This window comes from Lactuca saligna, chromosome 9, assembly GCF_052625555.1.
Source record: "Lactuca saligna cultivar CGN05327 chromosome 9, ASM5262555v1, whole genome shotgun sequence".
Classification (NCBI taxonomy): Eukaryota; Viridiplantae; Streptophyta; class Magnoliopsida; order Asterales; family Asteraceae; genus Lactuca; species Lactuca saligna.
Window position 1 is genome coordinate 13,972,325 of NC_136425.1, and position 17,308 is coordinate 13,989,632.

Here is a 17,308-nt window from a genome sequence, read left to right on the forward strand (position 1 = left end):
GACGACAGTCAACACTCCGAGAGTCGGTTGTCGGAGCCATCGTCGCGTTATATATATATATATATATATATATATATATATATATATATATATATATATATATATATATATATATATATATATATATATATATTAGAATGCAAATATAAAAGGAAAATGGCACAAATAACACTATAATTTTTGCTTTTTGATTTTTTTTTGTTTTAAATCAACTAGTGTATTTCCCAATTTTACTCATTTCATCGAGACCCTCCTAAGGTATTGGTTTTCTATGATGATTTAGAAAAAACATGTCAAAATTAAAAAAAAAATGAAAATAATGTTTTAGAACAAAATTTTATAAATATCGTATTAAAATTGATAAAAATAAAAACATAATGTATTTTGTGTCATTGAACAGAAACAAAAATGTCAATATTGAATGGAATTAGAAATTATGATTTTCGATTTAAAATAAAAATACAATGTCAAAATCACAAAAAAAAAGATATATTATCAGTCATTTCTCTCAATATTAATTCACCTAAAAAATAATATTTTATATTTAAATATGTACATACAAATGTATAATTCTTCTAGGGATAATGACTTAGGAGGGTAATAAGTTTTTCAATTTGTCCGTATTAGGTCACTAAGGTTTTTTTTGTGCGTATTAGGTCACTAAGGTTTTTTTTGTGCGTATTAGACCAATATGGTTGTTATTACCGTTTAGAAATAGTCCTTTTACCGTTTTTAACGGGTAAAAAGGACTATTTCTAAACGGTAATAACAACCATATTGGTCTAATACGCACAAAAAAACCTTAGTGATCTAATACGGACAAACTGGACACCTTATTACCCTCCTAAGTCATTAACCCTAATTATTTAGAAAACATGCTTACTAATCAATGTGAATGATTTGTTTGACTGAAAATAGTTGCTTCCATTTAAACTTATCTCACAGTCTTTCCAGAACTTCTAAGTCCAGAAACTCATATGATTGATGATCTTCATTACATAAATATGCAACATTTTATCAATAACTTCTTTTTTGTCATTTAAATGTTTACATGAACACATCCATATGTACAAAAACAAAATCTCACTTTGATACCTCCCATCAATGTCTACATTTGATAACGAATGGAAATGTAAAACCAACGGGGACTTGTATAGGATGTCTATTATCAATTATTTTATAAAAAGCAAAACCACAACATGAACTAAGAAACTGAAGTTGCAAAATGAATAAAAAAATCAGCACATAAACAAATACATACATACTATATACAACACATAAACGGAAGTTTATAAAGCATGAAACTTAATGACTGAAAAAGTAAAAAACTTAAAGGAGACTTTATAGAAAGAAATATCACCCTTACTTGCCACAAATGGTTGAAGACATCAACAAGAAGATCAATCTGACCATAGAATCCACATGTTGTCTGATCATGACTTCAGTAGATGAACTACTGAAACGTAAGAATTGCAATTGAACTCTATTAGCATTTGAAAAGGGAATTAGGGTTCCATAGAAGACGATGAAGGGTTAAAAAATATTTTGGACCATTTCTCGATTTGTGTGTGTCATCCTTGCGCAGGGGTCATGCTAATCTTCTCTGTATCGTTCCAATTTTATCGAATGTTCCCAAAAGGACGACTATAGATGAAGAGCTTCGCCATATAGATGAGTAGCAGGTTATATAGGACGATGTGAGTTCTAAACGAAGTAGTTTACTGTTGATGGTCATATATTCTCAATGTCTTTAAAATTAGGGTTAATGACTTAGGAGGGTAATAAGGTTTCCAGTTTGTCCGTATTAGGTCACTAAGGTTTTTTTGTACGTATTAGACCAATATGGTTGTTATTACCGTTTAGAAATAATCCTTTTTAACCGTTAAAACCGGTAAAATGACTATTTCTAAACGGTAATAACAACCATATTGGTCTAATACGCACAAAAAAACCTTAGTGACCTAATACGGACAAACTGAAAACCTTATTACCCTCCTAAGTCATTATCTCATTCTTCTATTATTCTATGTTTGGTCGTCATATAGGTATATCAAATCTCCAACAATTAGAACATCAATAAAATCCCATAAGCATTTATTGAAGATTCTTGATATTCCTTATGCCACCAATTGTGAAATGACCTTCATAACATGTTAATGTGAAATTCCATAAAATGTAGATAATACAAATAATAGTTCTCAATCCAATAACATTATGACATAAGGAATATTGAGATAAGATTCATTGTGTCTTAAAAATGATATGGTTTCGATCATGAAACATACGAGCTACTATAAATGTCCAGTAATTCAAGTACCATGAGTTAATGTTGTTTCTCTTGCATATTGAGTAACCATTGTCTTTCCATTGTTTTCTCAACAATTTGACCTAGAAAATTAATTATGACAAATTATGAATATTTTTCTTATTATAAAAAAAATAATATAAACTAAAAAAAAGATATAAATAAATAAATTGGTTGCCTTCTTTCATATTTTTCCAATCAGTACAAATTTGTAGGTTTTGTGCCAACATCTCATTCTCGATCTGAAGACATAACTGAAGATGCCATTCATGCTCTATATGAGGTTGTAGTGTAGCTATATTTTTCTATAAGGAGAGTAACAATAGATTTGAAGACTCATTATAATGTTGCATGTGTATATGGTTAAGTATATATGATAACTCAAACAAGAGTGTAAACCTAATAATTTTTTTCTTGATAAAATATTTAATCAAAACACCATATATATGCACACATATAGACATCTAAAGCATTCATAAAAACACCAAAAAATCATAATATTTTTGGAATGTTCATATGTACACATTTTTTATCAACATACAAACATGTGTGCATATGAAAAATGTGAACATATGCACACTAAAATGAACATTTTTTCACATGTATCTTCAAAGCTTGTATATGTGAATATTTTTGGTATTTTAATTGAAATTTTTGAAAGGAAAAACAATACATTTCTTAGGTTATTATAATTTTTAACTTCTCATTTGGATACTGTGAGAATCAATTTTTTTGTGAGAACTGAATCAATTGAATGTTTTTTGAAGAACCAAGACATGAATCTCACAAAGAATATACCGAAAAGACGATTCCTAGAGTTATTTTTTTTAGATTATTCACTAACATTGGTTGCAAAAAGAATCATCGTTGAGTCACTAAAAATGAATCGTCAAGGAGTTTTTTTGGCCAAATTATTTATGACGCACATTATTGTAACATCCCGTTGTTGAGATATTTTCAATTTCAACCCTTTGTATGATTAAATGTTGTATTTTGGTCCCTAAGTAAGAGAAAGGGTACAAAAGGGTCCATAGTGGCATTTTAGTAATTTCAAACTTTGGGGGAGTACACTGAGCGTACTAAGGCGCGCCTTAGTATGCTGGGAGTACATGAGGACCATGCAAACCCTAATTTTTTTAGGGTTTGCTTCATATTTAAACCTCATTATAGCCTCACATCTCATTCTTATTCATCCTCCCTCTGTGAAATTGACCCCCAAGCAAACCCTAAGTGATAAAGAGCATTTTGGAGCCCTTGGAGTGACTAGAAGTGTTCTTGAAGAAGAAGAAAGTGGTGTGGAGATCTTGGAGTTTGCAAAGCACTTTGGATTTGAGGTTTCTTTCTTGTTAGCAAGCTCCAGAAGGTAAAAAGCTTGCATCTTGATCACTCTATCTTGTAGATCTAGACTTTTGTTCTTTTAAGACACTCTTTGGTCCCAAAATGGTGATTCTTGAGCATAACATGTTCTTGACCCATTAAGTCGTCCTTTTAGACCTTAAGAAGGGTCTTGAGTCATAAAAATGTGGTTTGGATGGTTAGTTTTGCTCCATGCTTTCTTTAGAAGGTCTTAATGCATTAAGATGTTGTACTTTTGGGTATGGAGCACTTAATGGGCATGAAAAGTCATAAATTTTGAAACTTTATGACTCTTGAGGATGATTTGGACTTGTATCCAAAAGTTAGATGTAAGAGCTTAAGGCATTAAGCTCTTAATGAAGTTTTGATATGTCTGGCCATACACCCTGCATAACCTGAGTACGTAGCATATATGTGGTTAACTCTCCCGTATGCGGTCAAGATTTGAATACACCCCTTATACCTCTGGACTACGCCTCGCGTATGCGTCCTGTGTCAACTTGGCTGAATTGACTCGGTTGGGTTGAATCAGTTGACTTGTTGATTTTGACCAGTTTGACTCTGACTTTAACCAAGGTTGACCCAGTTTGATTTAAGGGTATTTTTGGTATTTTAGATTGTGGTTGAGAATTGATCATTTGGTTGAATAGGTGACGGTTAGAGCTGAGATTCATAGTCGACACCTCATCAGCTATTGTTCAGACTATGAGGTGAGTCTTCCTCACTATACTTACGGGTTAAAGGCACTAAGCCCGACCAATTGGATTGATATCCTGGTTTATCGTATGTTACTATGATGTAGTGATTTGTTATATTTGTATCTAAGTTTATAGGGTGTTGCTATATGGTAGTGATCTGTAGATCTGCCTATTTTTCTATTGGCTGAATATATGTTTATATGTTATGTATATGTCGACATATTTTGAGTTATGGTTGAGGCTTTACTACTTTGTATGTGAGCCAACAGACGTCGGGGCCTTCCAACCTGATGGTTGATTGGGCCCGAGGGTATTCCATCCCGAGGATGACTGGACCTGTTGTATATTGGCATTCCAACCTGGGGTATTCCATACCGAGGATGACTGGACCCAGAGGTTGAATGGGGTTGGGGTATTCCAACTCGATGGTTGATTGGATCCGACATATTGTTGTATATGTTATATGTTTGTGTGTTGGTACTTTGGGGGAAACTCACTAAGCTTTGGCTTACGGTTTTAGTTTGTTGTTTTAGGTACTTCTCATAATCGAGGGAAGGTGAAAGCGTGACTGTACTCATCCTCTGTTTTATGGATTTATGATTTTGGGATACTCTGATATAGGTAAACAATTTGGAAACAATGATTTTGTAAACCTTTTATGACTAAGGGTTGTTTTAAAAAGTTTAAATTTATTGTGTCTTTTGAGTCGTTACAAGGTGCTATCAGAGCCATGGTTTGAGTGAATTGGAGGAACACCTGTGTGAATCCAGTCTCAAGCAATAAAATGAAAAGGTTTTAAAAATGATTTTCAAAATAATCAAGAGAGGATATGATGTGTACGATCAACCGGAGCCAGTAAGTAGACCCAAAATTACCATAATGTTATTTGATAGTGTGATATGTTAGAAAAGCATGCTAGTGATAGGCTAGGGATCTTCAGGAATCGCATGATAGAATTGCCTAATTATATTATTTCAGATAGTCTAGGGTTTTCCTTATATGAAATTGACATCATTACTGTAGTTTGTTAGTGATAAGTAAGATTTTATAGCCCGAGAATGTTTGATTTAGCCTTATTTCATGTTTCTTTTTTGGTTGTGGTATTAGGGTAGAATCAAGTATTCGACTGACTATAAGATCCAATGTTATGTATGATTAGTATACACAAGTGTTATAGGGTTGATGGAAGTTCCATGGATGAGTTATGTAGGGTTAGCCGACTAGTCGAGGGATGTCTATCCTTTCTCTAGGAAGTGAGAATAGGATGTATGCGTATTCTAGTGAGTGTTGTTAGGGTTGTTGTTATGATCTTCCGAGACAATTATAGGTAGGTGTGGAAGGTAGTATGAGCCCATACTACCGGAAGCATAGGACCCGTTCGCATAACAGGGAAGTCATAACCCCTATGGTTTTGTTAGGTATTGGTCCTTATGGTATTATGTGTGTTTATCTGATATCACCGTTGTTTATTTCAATATGGTGGTAACGAGGCGATTTGAGGCAAGATTTGGATCAGGATTACGAGCGGGTGTCCAGGATAGGCCAGTATTGACTGATAACCGTGTTAGGAGATCATTCATGAGGAGGTTGTTTCCATCTTCAGCCATCAGATACTGGAGTTTTTTGGGTCTAGTAAGAGCGTAATGATGTAGTTCTTTGATAATCGATACATTGGACTTTTGAGACTGTTGTTGCAGGGATTGGCACCAACAGGGTTTCCAGTACCGGTACTTCGATAATACGAAGCCCCAAGTGTTTAACGAGGTCCAGGATCCGATCATTTCCGTGAAGTGGTTGTCATATATTAAGGGATGTTTCTTTACATGCTCTTGCCCAGCTGACCAAAAGGTCAAGTGCATTGTGAACCTTCTTTGGTCTGGAGCGAAGGATTGGTGGAGGTAACACCAATGTATTGGCAATTGTTATTTGTGATGGTCTTGGTAACTGTAACACCATAAGGCTATGCGAGTGTATAAATGCTTGTATGTTAGCATTGTAAGTTTATCTTTACCTACAGTAGCATGAATACTATACTTATGAAAGTATCTATTGTAGTGAAATACTAAAAGTTTATAATGCCAGTTAGTGAAATATTTATTGGATAGGTACTTTATGTAGTATGGATACTACTAAAAATGATTATATGGAATTGATAGTAACTTGTATGGTTGTAAGCCTACTATGGCGAATGTGGTTGATTGAAAAACATTAATTATACGTATAATTATAAAACTATTTTATATCTTATTGTACATGTTACTCATTAAGCTCGTTTTAGCTTACCATTTTGTTGTGTATGTCTTTCATGTTTAAGTAGAATTGTAGACAAGTGGAGTTTGTAGCGTCTGGTTTGGATTCTTACACGAGGTCATTATAAGATCCTCTTAAAAAGTACTTGTATTGATCTGTGATAAGAATGTACACCGAATTTGTTATGATTCATGTTTTATAGATGAAAGTTTTTAGTGTACCTTGTATTAAAAAAATTAGGTGTTACATATTTTTATATCATATAATGATTCATTTAATTCTCCTACCAAAAACCATTCAAATAGTTCATTTCTTATGTTTTTCATGAAAGTTTTGTTTCTCACCTAATCATATATATATATATATATATATATATATATATATATATATATATATATATATATATATATTGTTATGTATGTATGTATGTATGTATTAGTAGTGAGACTCATGTATTACATGAATTTATTTCATAAAAAAGTTAAATATAAAATCCTAAATATTTGAGATATTTAAGTTTATGAGAAAAATAATGAATTATTAAAATTGAAGTGATTTTTCTCTTTTAATTTAAATAAATAATTATTATATAAATAAACAAAAGAAATTAATGGGACTTCAATTTAGAAATTTAGAAATTATAAGATAAATCCATTAATTAAATTGATATAAATTTATTACTACATTTATTACAACTTATTACATTTAATATTAAGTGCAATTTAATCAAATGAAAAAAAACAAAAAAAATGACATGTAGAAAATAGATATTTATTTATTAGAGTTTATATATATATATATATATATATATAATTTTTTAATTCTAATAAAATATAAAAATAAAATCACTATTCAACAATCTTTAAGATTGAGGACTCATTTTTAAAGCATAAAAATTAAACCTACAATATAACCTTTTATATTATAAAAAAAATTAAGAATTGTGATATACTTTTCATTTATTTTGAAAAACAAAATCTAATCATTGATAAATATTATTGTATTCTCGTTTCAAAAAATATAAATATAACAATATTTATCATGTTATATGTTTTTAAAAATAATTTACATTTGCAAAGTCATTTGTAGATGTAAAATGTATAAAAAATATTGATTTTATTAATTTTTTCAAAACGAAAATACAAACATACCGTCTTTTTTACTTTAATGATATATGTTGTACGACTAAAATAGTAAAATGATGTGATAAAGAAAAAAATGTGTTCGAATTATTCCTTTAATGACCCTCTAAATTAGGCTATAACGTCTACATGAAATAAATCATGTATGTTGAGATTTGAAGGATGCCCGAGGACAATGAACGAACCTTAATATTAAGAGTAATCAAACTCACAACAAAATTTAAGTCAAAGTTTAAAATAACTAGCTTCTATATTTTTTAGCATTAATAGTAATTAAAAATTTGGTTTTCTCTAATTATTATTTTGTTCTATATAATTATAAAACTATCTAATATATTTTCAAGTCAAAAAATATTATTTAAAAATATCCTTATGATTTATCTTTTTATTTTTCATATATAGTTTATCAACCAAATTTCCGTTTATTATTTTTCATTGAATACAATAAGTAGTAGACAGTGGTGTTTGAATAGTACATTAAAAAAAATCTTCTATAATATTTAAGTACATATATATTGAAGAAGCAGAGGAGTCAGAAAACACATCAGAGGTATGTAACTTTTTCAACATTTATTTTTATCTTTTGTTTCACTATATTGATTTCACAGCACATTAACATGCCAATGTGTTGAAGATGAAGAATGTTTATGATGCCTTTTTGGCTGAATTTCCTCTTTTTTATGGTTACTGGCTACTTACCGGAAGAAGTATGTTGATCATGAAGCAAGACTGGGGTTTATTGATAAAGTTGTGTATGTTAATGAACGTACAGATCAAGGGGTGACATATTTTAAAGTTGTGTAGGTTAATGGAGTTTGTATTGGCATTATGAGCCAATATGCCATGCATGAACGTAAAAGCCTGTAGCTTTATGTGACATTCGAGCCTTAGGAGGTTAGATCTATAGTTTGGAGTTGTAAATCTACCTTAAAACATCTAAATGAGAATATAGACTGAATGGACTCGCCGAGTCAATGAGCTGACTCGACGAGTTGGCTATGATTTTCCCCAATGAGTCTGGACATGGGTAACTCGGCGAGTTGATGAGACAACTTGACTAGTTAAGTTGTATTTTCATGACATTTTAGAGGAAACGATGGAAATCGACGTGTCACATAGATGCACTCGGCATCTATGTGACTAGTTAAGTCGGGTCAACATGGACTGTTGACTCGAGTGTTGACTTTTGTTGACTTTAGTGTTTGGTCAAGACAGGGATTATGGGGACTATGGAGGTGTAAAATGGTATTTTACCCATTCCAAGAGTTTTAGAGAGAAAATAACTTATTTTATTTAGAGTCGTGATTTAAGTGTTAATTAGAGATAATTATCCTATGTGTTAGGCGGAGGCTAGTTCGAGATTTGTGTACAAGGTTATTTGCTTGCTTGCTTACGGGGTGAGTCTTCTCACTATATTTACCTAGAGTGGTAATATTTGTGTGACCGGAGAGTCTTATGTCCTTATATTGAGTATTGTGATATCCTGCAATATGTCTTTGTGATTTATGTTGTGTATTATTCTGAGTTTACTGAGTTAGGACCAGAGGGTGTAACATACACGTTTTGAAATCGTGTTTTAAGTAAATAATATTATGAAATATTATGTGAATTTGAATGTTGAGTTCTAACATATAGTTTTTACTAGAAATGAAGTAAAACTATACTCATAAAATATTGGAAGTCCTATGAGATTCCAATTAAAAACCAAATAGTGAAATATAGTGAAAATATAAAATTTAAAATAAGTATAATTTTTTTATTGAAAGTTGTATATAATCTCATTAGAAACATTTAGGCGAAAACCTCATCGAAATCCGAGTTATAACGAATAAGTTATGACCAATCGAAGATCTGCGACAAATTCGGCACGACGCCGAATGACGTAAAAAGTGAGTTTTTGATAAAATACTTTTTAGCCTTAGTAATCTAAATTAAAGTCTTAGTATTCATTAAACCGAGAAGTTCAATAAAAAGAACGTCAAAATCTGACTTCGTATGAGGAAGTTATGATTTTTCGAAGTTTCAGCTTAGCAGTAGACAGCTAAAAACTCGAATTTTAGATCGATTGATTTTTAGCCGACACAACCTAAACGATAATTGATGGTCTCATCATAAGTAGTGCAACGGTAAAAATTCTGACGAAAACAGATGTCGGATGAAGAAGTTATGAATTTTTATCGGATTTTCCTGTCCCGGTCTGTTAAAAATAATAATATTAAAATTAAATTCAAAATTAGCTGACGAAGTCGAAACGAAAGTTGTAGAGCATAAATTTAGCTACGTGTGCATATAAAGAACATAAAAAATGAAGCTGGTATGTGAAAGTTATGGATTTTACAAGATTTGGCACAAAAATCGAGAAATTTCGCATGAATAGTGCTGCCACGTCACCTCGCATGAACAGTAGCCGCTCTACGCGGATCCGACGCATGTTGCCTTCCGATTCACCCAGATCTTCGGCCCAATGTGCATCCGACGCGCCTTGTATCGCTTGAGCCAGTCCGAGCCTCGCCGAACCCGCCACCTGTTCCGCGCCTCACTGCTGACTCGCTTTCCCCCTTCGCGTGTCTCTCTCCCTCGCTGCTTCGCTGAGTCACCTTCTCGGCTGAACCTCGCATCTGATGCCGTGTGTTCCTTCTACCAGTGCACCCTCCGAACCTTGGCCCTATAAATAGCAGCCTGCGAGACCTCTCGGATAATTTTGGAAAATTGCCACTTTCACCCCCCTTTTTGATATTTTTACTATTCCGACTTTCCCTTAAGCCTCGATACTGAATCCAAAGCCCGAAACACGCCCTGAGACTCCCGAGAAGCCCGAAAAAATTTATCTTTTTGGTTTTGAAGCTCTACCTTCACAGAGCCCGGTTATCAAGAAAATTTCTGGTTTTCAACGAAGAAAGTCATATTTAAAGCCGAAGTACTGCCCAAATTAATATTTTAGCCCCCAGTTATTTCACAGTGAGTTTAATATATATGAACAAGTGTTATTATTCCGGGTCATTTTCCCGGGTTATTTTTATTCACTATTTTTAATAGCAAAGAAATACCTTTGACCATATGATCAGTGAAAGGACTTAAATTCACGTTGGTACTGGTATGTAGCCTCTGGCCATGTAGAGCATGTCTCCGTAAGAGAATGATTTCTATTATATGGTATTGGCAGAAGGTTAGATAAGGCTATAAGCCTGAAATCTACCAAAATGTTAATTCGAAGTTGTATGTCTTTTGTGCCATTTGGGCCAAAGCTTTATTGATGTATATCAAGTATGGAAATTGTTATGTCTCATTGATTGTATATCTTTAAATCAAATCAATGATTGATGTATATGCTCTTGTTGTTCCTTGTTCCTCTTTGCTTCTGCCAAATTGAAGTATATATATGACATAACGTTATATTGTATCTATTATTGAACTCACTAAGCGCCACCGCTTACCCTCTCAATGTTTAGTTATATACTGGTAGAAGATTTTTTAATAGTTTGAAATTATTGTATCGATAGAAGCTTATGAATAGTTTGAAACTATTGTATTTTGCATTCTCATATGTATAAAACTATAGAATCCTGGGAAGTAATGTAATATATAACACTTTAAAATAGTCAGTTTGTATCCAGTAGTTTGTAACCTCTTTATCAATGTAAAATATTGTTTTTATGAATATGCAAGTAGCATGTTTTGGGGTAACTATATTGTTAAGTACGAAAGTTTGGGTCTTTCATAAATATGAAAGTTTGGGTCTTTCAGAGGGTCCACCCGAGTTGTGGGACCGGAGGGTCTTATTTAAGCATAGCCATGAGATGCTAATGAGATATGTGTGGTATTTTGGGGAACTCACTAAGCTTCGTGCTTACCGTGTTATGTGTTATGTGTTTGAAGTACTTCTCAGGATCATGGGAAGGCACCGACTTGATTGTACACACGAGTTGGAGATATGTTTTGGAGGATCCTAGATTGTGTTTTAAAACAATTTGTGAACATGTGTTTTGATGATTCGATATATTGGGGATTTTGTGATTTTTTTAATGAGATTAATGTGATTTTTAAATGAAAATTTACAGTGTTACACCTACATGATTCCTGGATTGCTCTCCTGAGCCTACAGTCCAACTGGACCGTCTCGCAAGGCCTACAATATAGCTGGACTGCTCCCTTGGGCCTACAATCTGAATGGACCTCCTCACAAGCCCTACAATACACCTAGAATACCCAGGTATCTTGGCCTACAACACAAAGCAGGACCGCCTTAACTCTGCCATAATATGTCGACATATGAAAACAAACAAACAAACAAACAGACAATACCCATCAATATCGATAATCATAAAAAATCACTACAACATACCAACATCCTACACACAATGATAGATATTGCAACACAAAGTATAGCGAGAAAACTCACATCGTAGTCTAGCAGATAAACAACACAACTCACGCAATCAAATAACTGGTATTACGAGTCACTTATACAACAACTAGGGACCAATTCTTAATATACAACCCAAATCCCCTAAGTTGACTTAAAGTTAAAGATGATAAAAATTCAAAAGTCAATGATTAAAAGTCCAATAGTCGGTCTCCATGCGGTAGACAATCATTTCCCATGTCGTGGTGACCTCATGATAGAACAGTCACAAAGACCACCTAACGTTACGTCATGTGTCATACCCCCAAACTAGAATGGCAGAAACGTCTGGGGGTTTGGGTGACTTTATATTGTAATACCATCACAATGTATATAATTGAATCAAGACAACATCATCATCACACATACAATAACACAACCGTCATTGTTTACATCAGTGTGTTGGATTACAAATTACATTCCCAAAATATAAGTGTATGATGATAACAAAATACAACAAATCCATGAGTTCTTGAAGGCCAACCTGCTTAAGGATTTCCTGATAATACAAGTTATTTTGAAAATGGTCAACATATATAATGTTGGTGAGTTCATAAGCATATTTGTATGAAAAGTTTGTATCACTTTGTAAACACGAGAAAATCCGATATTTTCTGTAAAAGAAATAAATGGTTTGAACGCTTTGCATCAAATCTTGTATTAAAGCATGTGTGTTTCTGTTTTGAAAATGTATAAAGGGTGTATTCCCGAATTCCTATGTTTTCTGTTGTAAGTAGAAGGTAATGTATAATGTAAGTTTTCTCAGAAAATCCGATATTTTTTGCATGTAAAAGTGTTGTGGTCTTAAACCCAAAAACCATAGAATGGTGTTTGTATAGTATCGCAACTGCATAAATCTTTATGTATTCAGTAAATTTTATAGTGAAGTTAATTTCTATGTGAGTCGTTATAACCATACTTGATATGATTGATCTGCATGTCATGACATTTTTTAGGCGTCACTTGTTTAAGGTAAGACGTTTGTCACCCTAGACTGGCCTAGTCTAGCTGCAACGAACACCTTAGGTGCGGGGATGTCAACCCCGTATAGATCTATACACAAACTCTCGCTCTCCCTCCAAGAGACTCTGGTTATAACTACAGGACTTAAGGTTGTACACTAGCTAGGTACGAATGAAAGAACGTCTCACAAGAACCTTAATTAAATTTATGCGAACAGTGTATCACATTGTTTACCATTTCAAAATAATGTTTCCGTGTATGTATTTAGGTTATAAGGTCCAATAAACATGAAATGAATATACAAGACCTATCAAGCATGTAAATCGGTCACTAAGGCACAATAACATGTAATGAAAGTATAAGACCCAATAAGCATGTAACTGGATCATTAAGGCCCAATAAGCATGTAAATAGGGATGTCAAAAAGTCTCATGGGACCCTGTTCCCGTGGCGGCCCCGTCCCGTTTGGGGGAATTTATTTAAAAAAAATCGGGGGCAGGGATGGGTGCGGGGGCAAGGTTAACCCCCGTTTTATTTTCGGGGGCGGGGGCGGGGGTTGGCAATCCCGTCCCGAAACCCCCATAGGGACCCCGTTAATAAATTACACACACACACACACACACACACACATATATATATATATATATATATACATATGTTAATCATATAAATATAATAAAATATAATGTGGTTTTGAGCTTCCAAAATTCATCAAAAAAACATGTTCTTAAGTTGTTTGTATAATGTTTTTAAGACGCCATAACTTTTTTATTTTTAACATGTAAAATTATGCTATAAGTAATTATTTGTTATCTAAAAAATAGCATCTTTTAGCCTAAATAACTTCTTTTAGCCCAATAAAAGGCAGCCCAAAATCAATCGGGGGCGGGGGTGGGGCCCCCCGTCCCGTTTGCCCCCGTTGACATCCCTACATGTAAATGGACCACAAAGGCCCAATAACATGAAAATGGGTAGACAAGGCCCAATAAAAATGAGAATGACATAATTAGTCCGTTTGTTATTATATTGCCTACTTTTAGCTCAAATATTTATCAAAATGACATAAAAGGTCCACTTGTTGTAAAAATGACATTTTTGTCCCATATGCCGAAAATTTTACAATTAAGGCACATTTTTGGTAAAAATGACACTTTAGGCCCATTAAGACCGAATGTTTACTTTTAAGGGCTCATTTTGTATAACAGGACATTTTCGGCCCAATTTTGATAGAGATCTAGCATGTTTTCATAATATAATCACTACATATAACATGAAAACACACATATACATGTATAAATACATAGAACTAACACAAAGCAACTTCTATCCTCACCCAAAACATAGTAAAAACCAAAAACAAGGGGGTATGAACTCACTTTGGTTGATGGATCAATTTTGGTGAGAAGATTAAAGGAGATTTTCGGCCTAACTTGCTTCTTGGGAGGAGTTTTCGAACTTAAGGTGTTTTAAGAGCATGAATCACTAAGTGAGATTGGTTTAAGGAGAGATTTTTAGCACAATATTAAATAAAACAACTTGAGTGGGGATTAACTTACCAAGTTGTGATCTTTGATGAAGAACCTTTTGAACACACCTTACACCCACACAATTTTTAGGGAAGAAAGGAGGATTTTTCCTGTGAGGATTGAGATGGAAATGAGAGACTTGTAAGTGAGTTTGAAGGGAAAATGAGGGGGTTAGGGTGGTCTCTACCAATGGGAGGATAAGGGGGGGGGGGGGAGGGGAGGAAGTGACTAGCCTAGATATTTGATGAACAATATCCTTCCTAGAAGCATGGTGGGATTATGCATGGATACCCTCCATGCATTATTAAGGTGTCACCATTTGAATTATCCCATCTTTTTTTTGTATAGGGTCGAGAATTAAAGGAGTGGAAGGAAGATAAGTATTGGGCTTGGAGTATAATCAAGAACCATTGCCCCAAAAAGAGTGTTTTTGATTTTTAAAGGCCCAAAGAAATGCTCTTAGCCCAATAAATGGTCCATGAAGGGTATTAGCCTAATTAAGTCTTAAAATAATCTCTCATGGACCAATAAGGCCCATTAGGAGGTTTATGGCTGAAAATGACAAAGGAAATGGGTTTTCGGCCCATTAGAATTAAGCAAGTGGTTTTCGGCCCAATAAGGCCCATGATGAGTCTTATGGACCAAAATCAATTACTTAGAGAAGGTGAGTCCAATTAGGGCCCAAATGAGGTATCATATCCCAAAATAATCAAGTTGGGGGTTTATTTGCCCATTAGGCCCAATAAATGATTCTTGGCCCAATTATATGTTTGAACCGGAAAGTTAGGGTTACAACCCAAAGTTGAGTGAATGTAATAGAATTAGGTTTTGGGCTTCATGAGCGATTTGTGATTCGAACAGTTGTTTTTGAATTGAATAACATGTATAACATCAATCTTAGAGTTACCAGATACATCAAGAGTTGATCATATATAGACATAATTTCATAGCCCAAATATGCTAGTTGTGACATTATGGGAGATAAATCTCCATGTTGTGGGAACTGATCTGACTAGTTTAATGCATTAAGCTCTTAATCCTTCAAGCCACATATCCATACTTTCCAAAAGGCTTTCTGTCACCTAATGAGTCATAAAAATTGGTGCTTTTTAGGCATGCATGTCCAATACATGCCTTGAGCCCAATCTAGGTAAAAAAGAAAGGAAATGAGACCCAAAACTCCATGCATAACATTAAGAGTCTATTAAACTTCAGATATGGACCATATGTTCACAAGTGGACTCCAAGGATCCATAAAGTTGTCAACTTTATGGAGTCCATCCACTAAAACTATACCAATCTTGAAGAACAATGCAAAAACCCTAAATCTAAAAGCATCAAACATAAAGGTTGGAACTTGAAGACTAACCATGGTCTAGAAAATGAGCTAGAAAGTGGAGGAGAGGCTTACTTGTTGGATCTGCACATAATGGATGCCTTCTTCTTTTTCTCACCAAATATCACCACAAAATTTCAAAAACCCAACAATGATGGCTATGGGTTCTTCTAGGTCGAAAGGGAGGTGGCGGAGGTTGAGGGTGTGCAAACCCTAACCATCACATCCTTTAAATAGGGATTAAAGACCAAAAACTAGGGTTTTGCGGCATGGTTGTCACCATATCGCAGTTAACATCATGCCATGTCGTGGGGACCCAAATAAATGCACGTTTCATCTGGCCTTGACCACGTCGTGGTGAATCCTTTTCCATGTCGTGGTCATCACAAAATCATTGTTGAATACTTGAATTGCCAAAACTCAAAGATGTTATTTAGTTGGAACTTGGTGCTACAAAATCCACATAGAAACATGGCTAAAAGGACTACGAAGCCAAAAAAGTTAGGGTTTGGACTAAAACTTGGGAAAAATGGATACTACATGGACTATTTTTTATAGTTTTGTCTAAATAAAAACCTAACATTTAAAAAGAAAACGAAAACATTACAAGCCTACAAAAAAAAGTTATGATAAATTAAAAACATACAATGATCATAACAATTTAAATTCTACCCTTAATTTTTACATGAGTCTTCGCCTTTAACACTTGCACAAGATCTTCAGGCGTCAAACCTTCAATATTTTTCCTAAAAATTTCCAAGTCATTCATGAGTTCTTCTTGCTTTTATCGTTGCTGCTCAGCTGTTTCGTGTCATCGAAGTATTTCCAAGTGCTCATGTTGCAATGCATTTTGTATCAAGTGCTCACATTGCAATGCATTTTGTATTTTGTTGAAGTATATTGTGTTCCTGGAACTTCACTTCAATGTCCGCCATACGCTTTGCTTTTCTGTCAACTTCCTCCATATGTTTTGTTGTGAGCTTCACTTTGTCGCGTTATACAGGTTGTCATGAAGGGGGGGATATCTTCAATGTCGGACGTAATCTCATCGGTGTCGACATTGTGGTCAATGTGAATCCATGCGTTTGAAACATCGATCGAACTCAAATTTCGAGACCTCTTTGATTGCACATCCACTGATGTTGGACGTTGAGTTCCATTTGGATGTCTTCTCAGCATCTCCCATGTTCTCTCAAACTCGAACGTATGACCCATCTCGACTCGATATTGCAGTTTTTTTGTGGTTTTAAACAAATCAAAATCGTTGCAACCACTCACTGTTTCCAAATATAGCTTGTTGTAGATCAAGTTGAATTTGGTGCACCTCTTA

The 17,308-nt window shown here is 34.0% G+C and overlaps 1 non-coding gene across 1 annotated transcript; it reads right to left on the bottom strand.

Moving 5' to 3' along the window:
* Positions 1-1,539: 1,539 nt before the first annotated feature.
* LOC145018984 (U6 spliceosomal RNA) lies at positions 1,540-1,642 on the bottom strand. Its single transcript, XR_013667304.1, has one exon. It is a non-coding gene; the product is annotated as a U6 spliceosomal RNA (small nuclear RNA).
* Positions 1,643-17,308: the final 15,666 nt, after the last annotated feature.